Source organism: Silene latifolia, chromosome 3, assembly GCF_048544455.1.
Source record: "Silene latifolia isolate original U9 population chromosome 3, ASM4854445v1, whole genome shotgun sequence".
In the NCBI taxonomy this organism is placed as follows: Eukaryota; Viridiplantae; Streptophyta; class Magnoliopsida; order Caryophyllales; family Caryophyllaceae; genus Silene; species Silene latifolia.
Window position 1 is genome coordinate 100,288,901 of NC_133528.1, and position 12,307 is coordinate 100,301,207.

Sequence of the window (12,307 nt, forward strand, 5' to 3'; positions counted from 1 at the left end):
CAATAATTACATCGGATTAGGTGATTTATGTCGAAAATACCTTTAAAACGGATGATTTGATAAAAAGGAATAAAAGAAAGAAAGAAAGAAATACGAACAAGTCAGAAGGTGATAATACGATTATCAGTTGATTAATACGTAAGCTAATTAAACTACGTCAGGGCAGAAAAGGAGTTCAGGGACAGAACTCATCCTGGAACAGGCGCAGCAGAAACTGCGCCCTTTGGAAGAGGCGCAGCAGTTGCTGCGTCTGTTCCAAGGGTGAGTTCTGGCTATGAAGCCGGAACTGCAAACCGTTAATGTTAATTGGTAAATTAATGGATTAATTATGATTTTAGACTCGGATGAAAGTGATTAGCATGTTAATTACATGTGAATGGGTCATAAAACAGTAAAACATGGATAAGACGGAAATAAGACGGATTAATTATGTGAAGGGTCGATGTTAATGAATGAACAAACTAACAAACGATTAACTGATTAAACTAAACATGATGAATTGATGACGAATTAGTGATGAACAATAAATAAACAGATGCAAATTTATCAACAACGAATTCCAGAAACTCAATATGAACGAATTGAACCTCTAAAACCCGAAACTTGAATTTAATGACGAAAACCCGCAAATATGAATTATAAGGGATTTAAGTCGGACTTGATGACTAATTAAGCATGAATGATGAATTATATACAATATACATATGATTTATAAATTACCGTGATGAAGAATTAAAGAACAAAACAAAAGGAACAATTTTGATACGAATTACAGAGGACGGAGGAAGAAGAAAAGAAGCGAGAAGCTGCAAGCGGCCTCACGAAGAGGCGCAGCAGGTGCTGCGCTCCTTCGAAGAGGCGCAGCGGTTGCTGCGTCCTTTCTCGACGTCTGTCTACTGGAAATCCGTAAAAAAGAGGTTTTAAAGACGGTTTTTAGAAATCGATTTTAATGGTGTTTTCGACATAAACCTTACAATTACTATACAACAACAAAATACAATAAATAAAGAAAGATTATACACCCTCAGACTTACATGTTGACGGAACGAGAAGAACTAAGAAGATCGATTAGTGATGCTCGACGCGAATGCAAAGAAAGTGCCCTCGTAAGAGGAAAATGATTAAGTAAATTAAGTTGATTAAGTGTAGTTGGTCAAATCGGTCGGTCATGCAACGGAGAGGCTGGTACCCGGAAAGATCCGAGCTTACGTGGTCGGAAGTCCAAGCACGTAGGCGCCAATTAGTAAGAACGAAGTCTAGAATGCAAAGGGAGAAGAGAAGGGCGGACACTCGCGTGAGAAATATGAGGAACGAAAGCTCCTATTTATACTAATCACACGACGGAATTATGGTAAGACTAGGATACGGAAGGAAAGATCCGGAAATAACCGACTTAGGTTAAAACACGGAAACTTGGACAAAAAGAAAGCCCTGGGAAAAGGCGCAAAGAGTGCTTTGCGTCCCTTGGAAGAGGCGCAAAGACTTGCTGCGTCCTTTCCCGGGTAGGTTCCTCTGCGCGTAGAAAACGCGTTTGACAGCCTGTCGTATTTTAGGCATAACTTTCTCTACAAGACTCGGATTAAGGTGATTTCGGTGGCGTTGGAAAGCTAGGAAAGAGATCTAGAACTTTGTGTGAAATAGGCCTGACCCAAAAAAGTCGTTATAACCTCGTAATATGGGCCTAAATGTCGGGTTGTCAATTTAACTAAATGAAATGCACATTTTGTAATGTAAACTTTAAGTCTAGCCCAAAGAAGTGACATAGGACTCAAAATGAGATATAATCTCAACATTTTATGACATCCTAACCTTAGGTAGACAAGCACATCGCTTTGACTCGGGATTTGACGGTTTTAAGAAATGAAGACGGTTTTTGACCCGGACTCCAAATGAACTCTAATTACTGCCAAAACGACCGTATCGGGACGTAGATGACAACTAAGAGGTAGACATTAATATTTGAGCAATCACTTGACGATAATCTTACGAATTGTCACAAATCGTTCCGCGTATCAAACATGCGGCCCAATCATCACCGGGTGGTTTGCGGGAGGTGCAGAAACGAGGTGTCTACAGACGTCATAAAGTCGCGAAATCGCCCTACAATTTTGAACCGGTCACATGGGGGGGGTGTATGTCAAGTCGTATGTGTTGTTTGTCAGCTTGTGTGTGGATGTGATGAAGTATGTCGTAATTGTTGAATGCTTGGAGTAGAAGGCTGAGAATATGAATGAAAGATTGATGAGATATATAGAACTGTGTTGGAATAGAAAAGCATGTTGGATGATTACTATGTGGCGTTTGATAATATGACATAACTGTTTCGTTGATTATATGAAAAGCTTGGTAGAATTGCATGCTTAGCTATATCACATGTTGCGTTTATAATGTTGCTTAGTATGTTGGGAGATGGGAGATAACATGCGGGTAGTTTATGTGAGTCAGCATGACTCGATCGAGTAGGGGGGTACTCGATCGAGTAGGTGAGATACTCGGTCGAGTGTGTTTAACTCGATCGAGTGAGTATTTGACGATTTTGAATCCAGAATCGTGTTTTTGGGCACTCGATCGAGTACCTCGGGCACTCGATCGAGTAGGAGGTCACTCGATTGAGTAGCCGGGCTACTCGATAGAGTATGTTAGAGGTCAGAAGGTCTGTTTGGGTTCTGGAGTCGAGGCACTCGATCGAGTATGATGGGCACTCGATTGAGTAGCCTCTTACTCGATCGAGTAGGTTTGGGTACTCGATCGAGTGTGTCCTGGGCAGCCTGTTTTCGTGTTTTGAGGTTTTAGTGCGCATGTTTATGTCTACCCTTTCTTATATAGTTTCAAGATGCCGCCCAAGAGAAACGCGTATTATGCGAGAGCTGAGACCATGAATATGGATGATATTGTTAAGATGTTGGAGCACCAAGATGCTCTTACTGAGGCCTTAAATAAAGTGAATAAGGATAAGGAGGTAAGATCAGTCTCTATATAGCGAGATTTAACCCAAAAGAGTACACGGGAACCGGGGAACCAAACCTTCTTGACAACTGGCATCGTGAGATGGAGAACATTCTGGACCTGGTTCATTGTCCTGATGAGATGAGAGTAGAACAAGCTGCGTTCTACCTGAGGGACGCAGCTGGCAAGTGGTTGGATACGGTGAAGGTGAGTGCTAGGGAGATGTATGCGAACCAAAGCTTACCTGCTATACCTTGGGACGAGTTTCGGAGAGCTATGAGGAAGGAGTTTGTACCGGAACATGTGAGGAGTAAGCTGAGAGACGAGTTTGATGGGTTTAAGATAACATCTGATATGTCAGTCGTTGAGTATTACAAGCAGTTTAATGAGAAGTCTAGGTATGCTGATGATATGGGTCTGAGTGAGGAGAACCTGGCGCTGAGGTTTGAGAGAGGGTTGACACCCAAGATTATGGATAAGTTACCCGTGGGAGTCCTTACCGATGTTAAGGAAGCTTATGAGAGGGCTGGGAGAGCTGAGAGGCTGGTTGAGATGGCTCATGAGAGAGTGAGTGAGAAAAGAAAGGCTGAGAGTGAGGGTGGAGGCCAATCTAGTCACAAGAAAGGCAACCACACTCATGCTAAGGAGTTTTCTTCTGGGTCAGGATTCAGTGTTGGGGCTTCCTTTGGGCGTGGCCGTGTGAGTGGTAGTGGTAGTTGGGAATGACTTGCTATGGCTGTGGTGGTGTAGGCCACAAGAGACATGAGTGCACGAGTGCACCGGGAGCTTTTCAGGGGTCGGCTCGGGGGAGCTATTCTCAGGGACCGCACGAGTTATGCGAGCAAATGGACCGGGTGGGTCATGGTCTAACCGGGAAGTCGAGCTATCGGGGTGGAGGTAACCGCAATGGCGGTAATTCTTATCGAAACCGCCTACGAACAACAACAACAATCGGGATCGGGTGCTAAGCGACCACATCACCAAGATCTTGTCCAGGGAGGTGGACAGAAGACCGATGGGAAAGTTGTTCATGATGGACAAGAAAGGTGAGGAGGATGCACATGTTATCACCGGTACTTTTCTTGTTAACGGTATTCATACCTTTGTTTTGTTTGATTCGGGGGCGTCTCAGTCGTTTGTATCTTCGAGTCATGTTAAACGGTTGGGTTTGAGGGTATATGAGTCTGTAAGTGAGAAAGTTTTTATACCTTCGGGTGAGTCTGTATCATGTGGGAGGTTGTTTATAGATGTATCTATGATAGTTGGGCAAGTTGATCTGCCTGTAGACTTGCTAGAGTTTCCTTTTGACGGTTTTGAGATGATAGTCGGGATGGATTGGTTAGGAAAGTATAAAGCTAAGATAGACTGTCATCAAAAGAAAGTGTCTTTGAGAGGGCCTAAGGGTGTTAGTGTGTCTTATCGTGGGTTTCTAGTCAAACCCAAAGTTAAGTTGATTGCAGCTGTCACCTTGAAGTCTTATCTGAGGAAGGGATGCCCTTTGATCTTGTGCCATGTGAGAGATGACCGGATAGAGAGTCCGACAGTTGATCAGATACCGGTGGTGGGAGAGTTTGCAGATGTTTTTCCAGAGGAGATTCCGGGGTTGCCACCGAAGAGGGAGATAGATTTCACCGTTGAGTTGAAACCGGGGACGGGGCCAATCTCTAAGGCACCGTACCGGATGGGTCCTAAAGAGATGGAGGAGCTCAGGAAACAGTTAGATGATCTGATAGAGAAGGGATACATTAGACCTAGTGTATCGCCGTGGGGAGCACCAGTTCTTTTCGTGAAGAAGAAAGATGGGAGTTTGAGGTTGTGCATAGATTACAGAGAGTTGAACCGAGTGACGGTGAAGAATAAGTATCCTTTGCCAAGGATAGATGACCTGTTTGATCAGTTGAGTGGTGCATCAGTCTTTTCCAAGATTGATTTGAGGTCGGGATACCATCAGGTGAATATTAGAGAGATGGACATACCAAAGACCGCTTTCACGTCGAGGTATGGTCATTATGAGTACGTGGTGATGCCGTTTGGGTTATCTAATACACCGGCTGTGTTTATGGATTTGATGAACAGAATCTTCAGACAGTAGTTCGTGGTGGTGTTTATCGATGACATCTTAGTCTACTCTAAGACTAAGGAGGAGCATGAGGAGCATCTGAGGATTGTGTTGCAGACTCTGAGGGAGCATGAGTTATATGCTAAGCTGTCCAAGTGTGAGTTCTTGGTTAGAGAAAGTTGCTTTTCTGGGGCATGTGATCTCTAAGGAGGGAGTAGCTATGGATCCGGCGAAGATTGAGGCAGTGACAAAGTCGAAAGCACCAAAGAATGTTGCTGAGATTAGGAGTTTCTTGGGTCTAGCTGGATATTACAGACGGTTCGTGAAAGATTTCTCCAAGATAGCTAGACCTATGACAGCTTTGATGAGGAAGGAGAACAGGTTTCGTTGGGATGAGATTTGTGAGAAGGCGTTCCAAACATTAAAGGAGCGTTTGACCACAGCTCCTATCTTAGCATTGCCTGAAGGGATCGAGAACTTTGAGGTTTATACAGATGCCTCAAAGAATGGGTTAGGATGTGTGTTGATGCAGAACGGTAAGGTGATTGCCTATGCTTCTAGGCAATTGAAGCCGTATGAGGAGAATTACCCTACACATGATCTAGAGTTGGGTGCAGTGGTGTTTGCTCTCAAGATTTGGAGACATTACCTTTATGGGGAGACCTTTAAGGTATTTTCGGATCACAAGAGTCTCAAGTACATCTTCACTCAAAAGGAGTTGAACATGAGACAAAGGAGGTGGATAGAGCTGATTGGCGATTATGACATGGATATTATCTACCATGAAGGGAAAGCCAATGTTGTTGCAGATGCTTTGAGTAGGAAGAGTGTACATTCCCTGTGTACAGCTCTATCTTAGATGAGGTTGAGAGATGAGGTGGGGAAGTTTGGTATACATATGATGCAGGGAGGAGATGTTGTGGGAGATTTGACAGTACAGCCTGATCTTTATGAGGATATTCGTGGTAAACAGGCTTTGGATCCTAAGATGGTTGAGTGGAGAACTGGAGTAGAGAAAGGGACAGTGTCTCGATTCTCCATTCATACAGATGGTAGTTTGAGGTTCGATGGTAGGTGGTGTGTCCCTAATGATGAGGAGCTGAAAAAGACAATCATGACGGAGGCACATTGTACACCGTATTCAGTACATCCAGGTGGTGACAAGCTATACAAGGATTTGAAGAACACGTTTTGGTGGCCTGGGATGAAGAAAGAAACAGCTGAGTTTGTGGCCCGTTGTTTGACATGTGATGTGACCATAATTAGCGCATATTTAGCCCCCGAATTAGCCTTGTTCCCATGCTTTTTAGTGCATATTTGGGTCATTTATTATCTTTAGTTCTTTGTTTTGCATATTCTTTGAGATTTTGATCCCTTAGTAGGAAAGGAGTAAGAATCTTGCATTTTCATGGCAAAACGAGACTAAATTGATCGAATCCAATGACCAAGCATCAAGGAGAGACAAGATTAGAAGGCCTTTGTACATATTATAGTAGATGAGCAATGCTGAGAAAGGATCCTTGAGTCCCCGAGGAAATCCCCAAGGATTTTATGAAGAAAAGGGAAGAAAAGAAGAAGAAATGTTGCTGAGGTACAATCCGTGCGGTTTCTCCACAATCCGCCCGTCCTCCACAAGCACAATCCGTGCGTTTTCCCTCAAAGACGCCCGGGTTAGCAGCCACCAGAATCCGCTCGGATTCTCTTAAAGACGCCCGTGTTCCACTGCCAGAATCCGCCCGTCCCGACTCAAAAACGCACGGATTCCAGTACAGCGCAATTTCGTCTTCTCCAAGCTACAAAGAAAGAAGCCCTTCCTTCGAAAAATACCGGCTCCTCCCTGCTCAATCTAAAAAAGTGTAATTACTAGTTTAGCCCTTAGTTAACCCTAATGCATCCCCCTAATTTCCACTATAAATACCCCATTAGTCTAATTAGAAGAGCATGTTCTTCTTATCAATTCTTAGAGTAGTTAATATCAATCAAATCTCTCTTTAGTTTTGTAATCAACAATTAATCAAGTTTTAATACAAGTTTTATTTCCTTAATCTCTCTTTTGTTCATCCTTTATTTTGGGTAATTGAAGATTATTTGGGTTATTATTGGGAGATTGACAACCTCTCAATCAAGCATCAAGTACTTCTTTTATCTTTGCTTTATTATTGGAATCATTAGTAGGTATAATCCTCTTAACCCCTTTTTAATTATTGTTAATTACTTTCATTTGTTCATCATGTTTCATTTTGTTGGTATGATTGACAACCTTGCTAGCATGATCAACATGATAATGAGTGAGTAGTCACCTAGCTAGGGTTAATGGGTGATTAGGGGAAGCCAACATGGGGAATGATTCATGCTTAAATTAATATGCTTTCATGTTTTATTTGCTTACTTGTTTTGATCTCAACTCATGCACATGTTATGTTTGATGAAATGCGAGCCTATGAATCCTTGCATTTTTTACCCATCACCTATCTTTTCAATGAGACTTGTAAGACATAAACCAACTCGAGTCTCATTAGACCATGCATGTTGTTGAGTAGGGAAGATTAAGTCGACTTGTAGGTGTTGTACAATCTAATCGATTCGGCTCCGGGACCCAAACTTTCCTAGGATTGTAAGATATAACCCAACTCAATCCATCACAATAATAATTGCTTGCTTATAATTTGAGAACATGTTTGTATGATCAATTCCCATGATTCCCCTATGACCCCATGACACCCTAGTGCTTTTTATCAATTGCTTACAACCCTTTTAATTCATCTTGCTTGTTTATTTCCATTGCTATTTTAGTTAGTGACCTTCTACATCAACCCAAATTGTGACACCCCTAAGACACCACTAGTTTCAATAGAAATCTCATCTCAATTCCCGTCCCTTGGGATCCGACCTTTACTTGCCTCTTTACTAATTGTAGAGTTGTTTGTGAAGTTATAAATTGTGTTTTGATTCGGACGTGACCCAACGACAACATCTATTCAATTGTGAACACGAAACGGACCGATAAAAAAATGGCGCCGTTGCCGGGGACGGTGTTAGCTTGATTTAGACTTTCTTATATTGTTATTAGTTGTGTCTTTCTTTGCCTTGGGGAAGTAAAACTCCTCAAGGTTTGTTCTAATTGTTTTCAAGTTGTTTGATATTTTGCATGTCTAGAAGATCACAAGGTGATTTGTTACCTTTTGATCGTGAAATTGAAAGAACTTTGACAACCAATAGGAGACTTGCTAGGAGGAATTTGAGAGGTATTGGTGAGGTTGTAGATATTCAACCAACTATTGAGTTCATCAACCCTTTTGCAAGAGAAGGTGGGGAGAACCCATTACAAAATACCACCCAAAATCAACCTACAATGCCTAAGTTTTCATCACATTCCGTACCCACCGAGGAGAACCTACCCAATGGTACTCCCACACCACAACATCTAACCGGAAGTTTTATTGCCAAATCCGCCTTTATCCAATTAGTCGAAAGGAGCCAATTTGGGGGGATGCCTAGTGAAGACCCTCATTCTCATATGGAAACCTTTTGTGACTATTGTGATGCGATTTCTCAAACCGGTGTAACTCAAGACCAAATTCGATGGGTCTTATTTCCTTTTTCTCTAATTGGCACCGCGAAACAATGGTTGAAGGGCCTTGATAAGGCCACTCTCGGAATTGATTCTTGGAAGAAGTTGGCTCTAGCTTTCTACAAAAAATTCTACCCACCGGAAAAGACTAACATGCTAAGAGCTCAAATTACGGGTTTTAAGCAAAGGGATGAAGAATCTTTGTATGAAGCTTGGGAGCGGTTCAAAGGAATTTGTCGCTCATGTCCTCACCATGGACTTAGCGAATGGTTCTTGGTACAAGGCGGTCCATAACTCACAATATAGTAGACCTCGCAAGGCTACTAGAGGAGAAAAGCATGAAGTGGACTCCGTTACTCAATTGGGTGCTCAACTTAGTGCTCATATTGACACAATCAATTTGAAGTTTGAAAAAGTTATGGCTAGACTTGAAGAAGTCTCAAAATCACCAAAGCATCATGTTAATGCCATGACGGCATCTTCATCAATCCCAAGTGGGATATGTGAGAATTGTGGAACTTTGGGACATGACCAAAGTGAATGTAGGGGAACAAATGAACAAGTGAATGCTTTCCAAGCATACAATAGTGGTACCCCTTATTCTAACTATTACAATGAAAACACCAAATTCCATCCAAATCTCTCATACAAAAGCCAAAATGTTCAAAACCCTCAAACAACATACACCCCACCTCCCATGAGAAACCAAAATCAAAGACCCTTTTACAACCAAAACCAAGGTTACCAAAATCAAAATCCATACAATCACCAAAATGACCAAGGTTTTGATGTTCAAAAAGCGGTCCTCCAAATGCAAAAGAATCAACAAGAATTTTTCACTCAAATGCAAAAATATAGTCAAGCAAAGGAAACCACCATCAACAACATCCTAGCTCACACCAAGATGTTGGAAACCCAATTGACTCAACTAGCATCTTCAAGTTCACAAAGACAAAAGGGGCAATTACCACCTCAAAGTAATCCCCAAAGACATGAAACGGTTAGTGCCATTCACTTGAGAAGTGGTACAAGGTATGAAGCACCGAAGAAGCAAGTTGAGGATGAAGTTGTGGAAGCTAGTGATAAGGAAGAAATTGTGCAAAACTCCAAAGATGGAGAATCATCAAAAGAAGAAATTTCAGAGAAAAATGAAGACAAGGTCAAGAAGAAGGAGCCCATTGTGATTAGACTTCCTTTTCCAAGTCGTCAAACCAAGCCCAAATTTGATGACCAACTTGGAAAGTTTATGGAAATTGTGAAGAATTTGGAAGTCTTGATTCCTTTCACGGAATTAATCAATCACGTGCCGGCCTATGCGAAATACATGAAAGATATCCTCACAAAGAAGAAGTCGATCCGGAAGCTTGAAACTATCGCCTTCACCGAGGTGAGTAGTGCAATACTTCAAGGGAGTTCACCTCCAAAACTAAAGGATCCGGGAAGCTTCTCAATACCGTGTACCATTGGCGACACCACGATCAACAAAGCCTTATGTGATCTAGGGGCTAGTGTGAGTGTTATGCCGTACTCGGTGAGTAAAAGGTTGGGGATGGGAGAGCTTAAATGCACCAATATCACACTCCAAATGGCCGATAGATCGACGAAGACACCATTAGGGATATGGGAAGATGTTCCCGTACGAATTGGAAAGTTTTTAATCCCGGTGGACTTTATCATTGTTGATATGGAGGAAGATTCCAACATTCCAATCATTCTAGGAAGACCTTTCTTACACACCGCGGGTGCGGTGATTGATGTGAAACATGGTGAGCTCACTCTAGAAATGGGAGATGAAAGTATAACTTTTAATCTTGACAAGACCATGAGAGCTCCTCGTTTGCATGAACCGTGTTTCATGATTGATCATTATAGCCGGAAGGATGATAGGAAGAAGTCGGAACTCCAATGGAAGAATAAAATTGAAGAAGCTCCATTCAAAGAGCAAGTGAATTGTGACAAGGAGAGCTTGCAAAGCTCATCAAAATCAAGCAAAGAAGAAGAGGATGGCCTCATTGGCCAAGAGAAGAAATTGGGAGAGTTGTCTCCATCAAATCAAGAGATTTTCAATGATCAACTTAATGAAGTTTGTGGTCTTTGGGACGACGAATTCGAAGGGATTTTCAATCCCTACATTGGTAATGCCATCGATCAAGACCGACAACAAGGGCCAAGGTCTATTGAAGAGCTTTATAACGATAATGAACAAGCTTTTGATTATTTCTTCAAGGTGTTGAGCAACATCAACAACACCTTGAACATGCCCCCTTGACATCTCATCAAGAATGAGAGTTTGGTGGAGTCCTCCCTAAACCACCATTTGTAAATATTTCTAACTCCCTAACTCGCATTTCAATTCTTATATTGCATTTTTGTCATCTTTGGATTTTTATACTTTGATCAAGATAATTGTCATGTTTGAGAGAAGTGGTGGAGGGACTAATGATGTCAATTGATGTGTAGTGCTTTAACTTAGTGAGGGGATAGCAATTGCCTAGGCTATCCATGCCTTAGTAGTGCCCCCACAATGAAGAACACAAGATATGAAGAAGAATGGAAGAATGACAAGGGATATGCATTGTACACGGATGGAACTGAATCCGGGTACAAAGGGGTCGAATCCGAGCGGATTCAGGAGAATCCGCCCGTCTTCAGAAATCCGGGCATATTGTGCCAAAGACGCCCGTCCTGAATTGAGCTGAACTTTTGAAATATTTTTGACTGTAAGCAAATCCGGGCGTCCTGAATTCAAATCCGCCCGTCTTCAAAAATCCGCCCGTCTTGAAGGACTAAGGGAGCAACAAAGGCAACAAAGGCAAAGGCACCAAAGGCAAAGACACTTTCATCAAGGCAAAAGGCTCTTCAAGCAAAGAAAGCATTGGCTATGGTAGTAGCAAACCCAAACTTGGAAGTGCAACAACAACAACAACCTTCTATGGGAGCAACAACATCTACTACTCCGGAAATTGATCAACTTTCGCACTATCTGGAGGTAACTTTCATTTCCAAAACCCATAGGGACACTTTTGCCAAGTTTGCTAGGATATCATTTCAATCCACCAAGTTTATTTGTGAAGATACCTTAGATAAGTTGGGTGTCCTTGAGCAAACTAGAGCCTTCTTTAAAGCCATGGGGTTGGAGAAATTGTTTGAATCAAAAGAATTGACATACCCCTCCCTTACCTTGGAATTTTTGAGTTCTTTGAAAGTCAACAAGGTTGAGACTAGGGAGAACCTCGAGTTTCGTCTAGCTAATGTTAGTAGATGCATCTCCTTTAGGGAAATGGGTGAAGCTTTGAGTCTTAGTGATGAACCGAGTTATTTTAAGAATGTTGGAAAGTATGACCCCGACCCTCTTTGGGAGGCGATTTCCGGAAGGAAATTTGAAGACTTTCATGCGAGTCGTGCTCTTTTAGTCCACCATCCGGGCATAAGAGTATGGCACAAGGTCATAGGAAACACCATCATTGCAAGAAAAGATACCAACCATTTCACCAAACTTGATTTTGTTCTTCTTGAGTTGGCTTTGAACATTGGAAGAGTACACACCAAGCCTTTCAACTCTCTAAGGCTTTTGGTGGATAGATGGCTCAACATTGATTGTGGGAATAAAGGCACTACCGTTATTGTGAATGGCGGCCTAGTCACTATCCTAGCTAAATACTTTGATCCTAACTTCAACAAAGATAACAAGTATGAGGCGAAAGAGGGTGGTCATCTTGTTGATATGCATA

At 42.1% G+C, this 12,307-nt stretch overlaps 1 non-coding gene across 1 annotated transcript; it reads right to left on the reverse strand.

The window, feature by feature from the left end:
* Window positions 1–8,729: 8,729 nt before the first annotated feature.
* LOC141650645 (small nucleolar RNA R71) lies at window positions 8,730–8,836 on the reverse strand. Its single transcript, XR_012546666.1, has one exon. It is a non-coding gene; the product is annotated as a small nucleolar RNA R71 (small nucleolar RNA).
* Window positions 8,837–12,307: the final 3,471 nt, after the last annotated feature.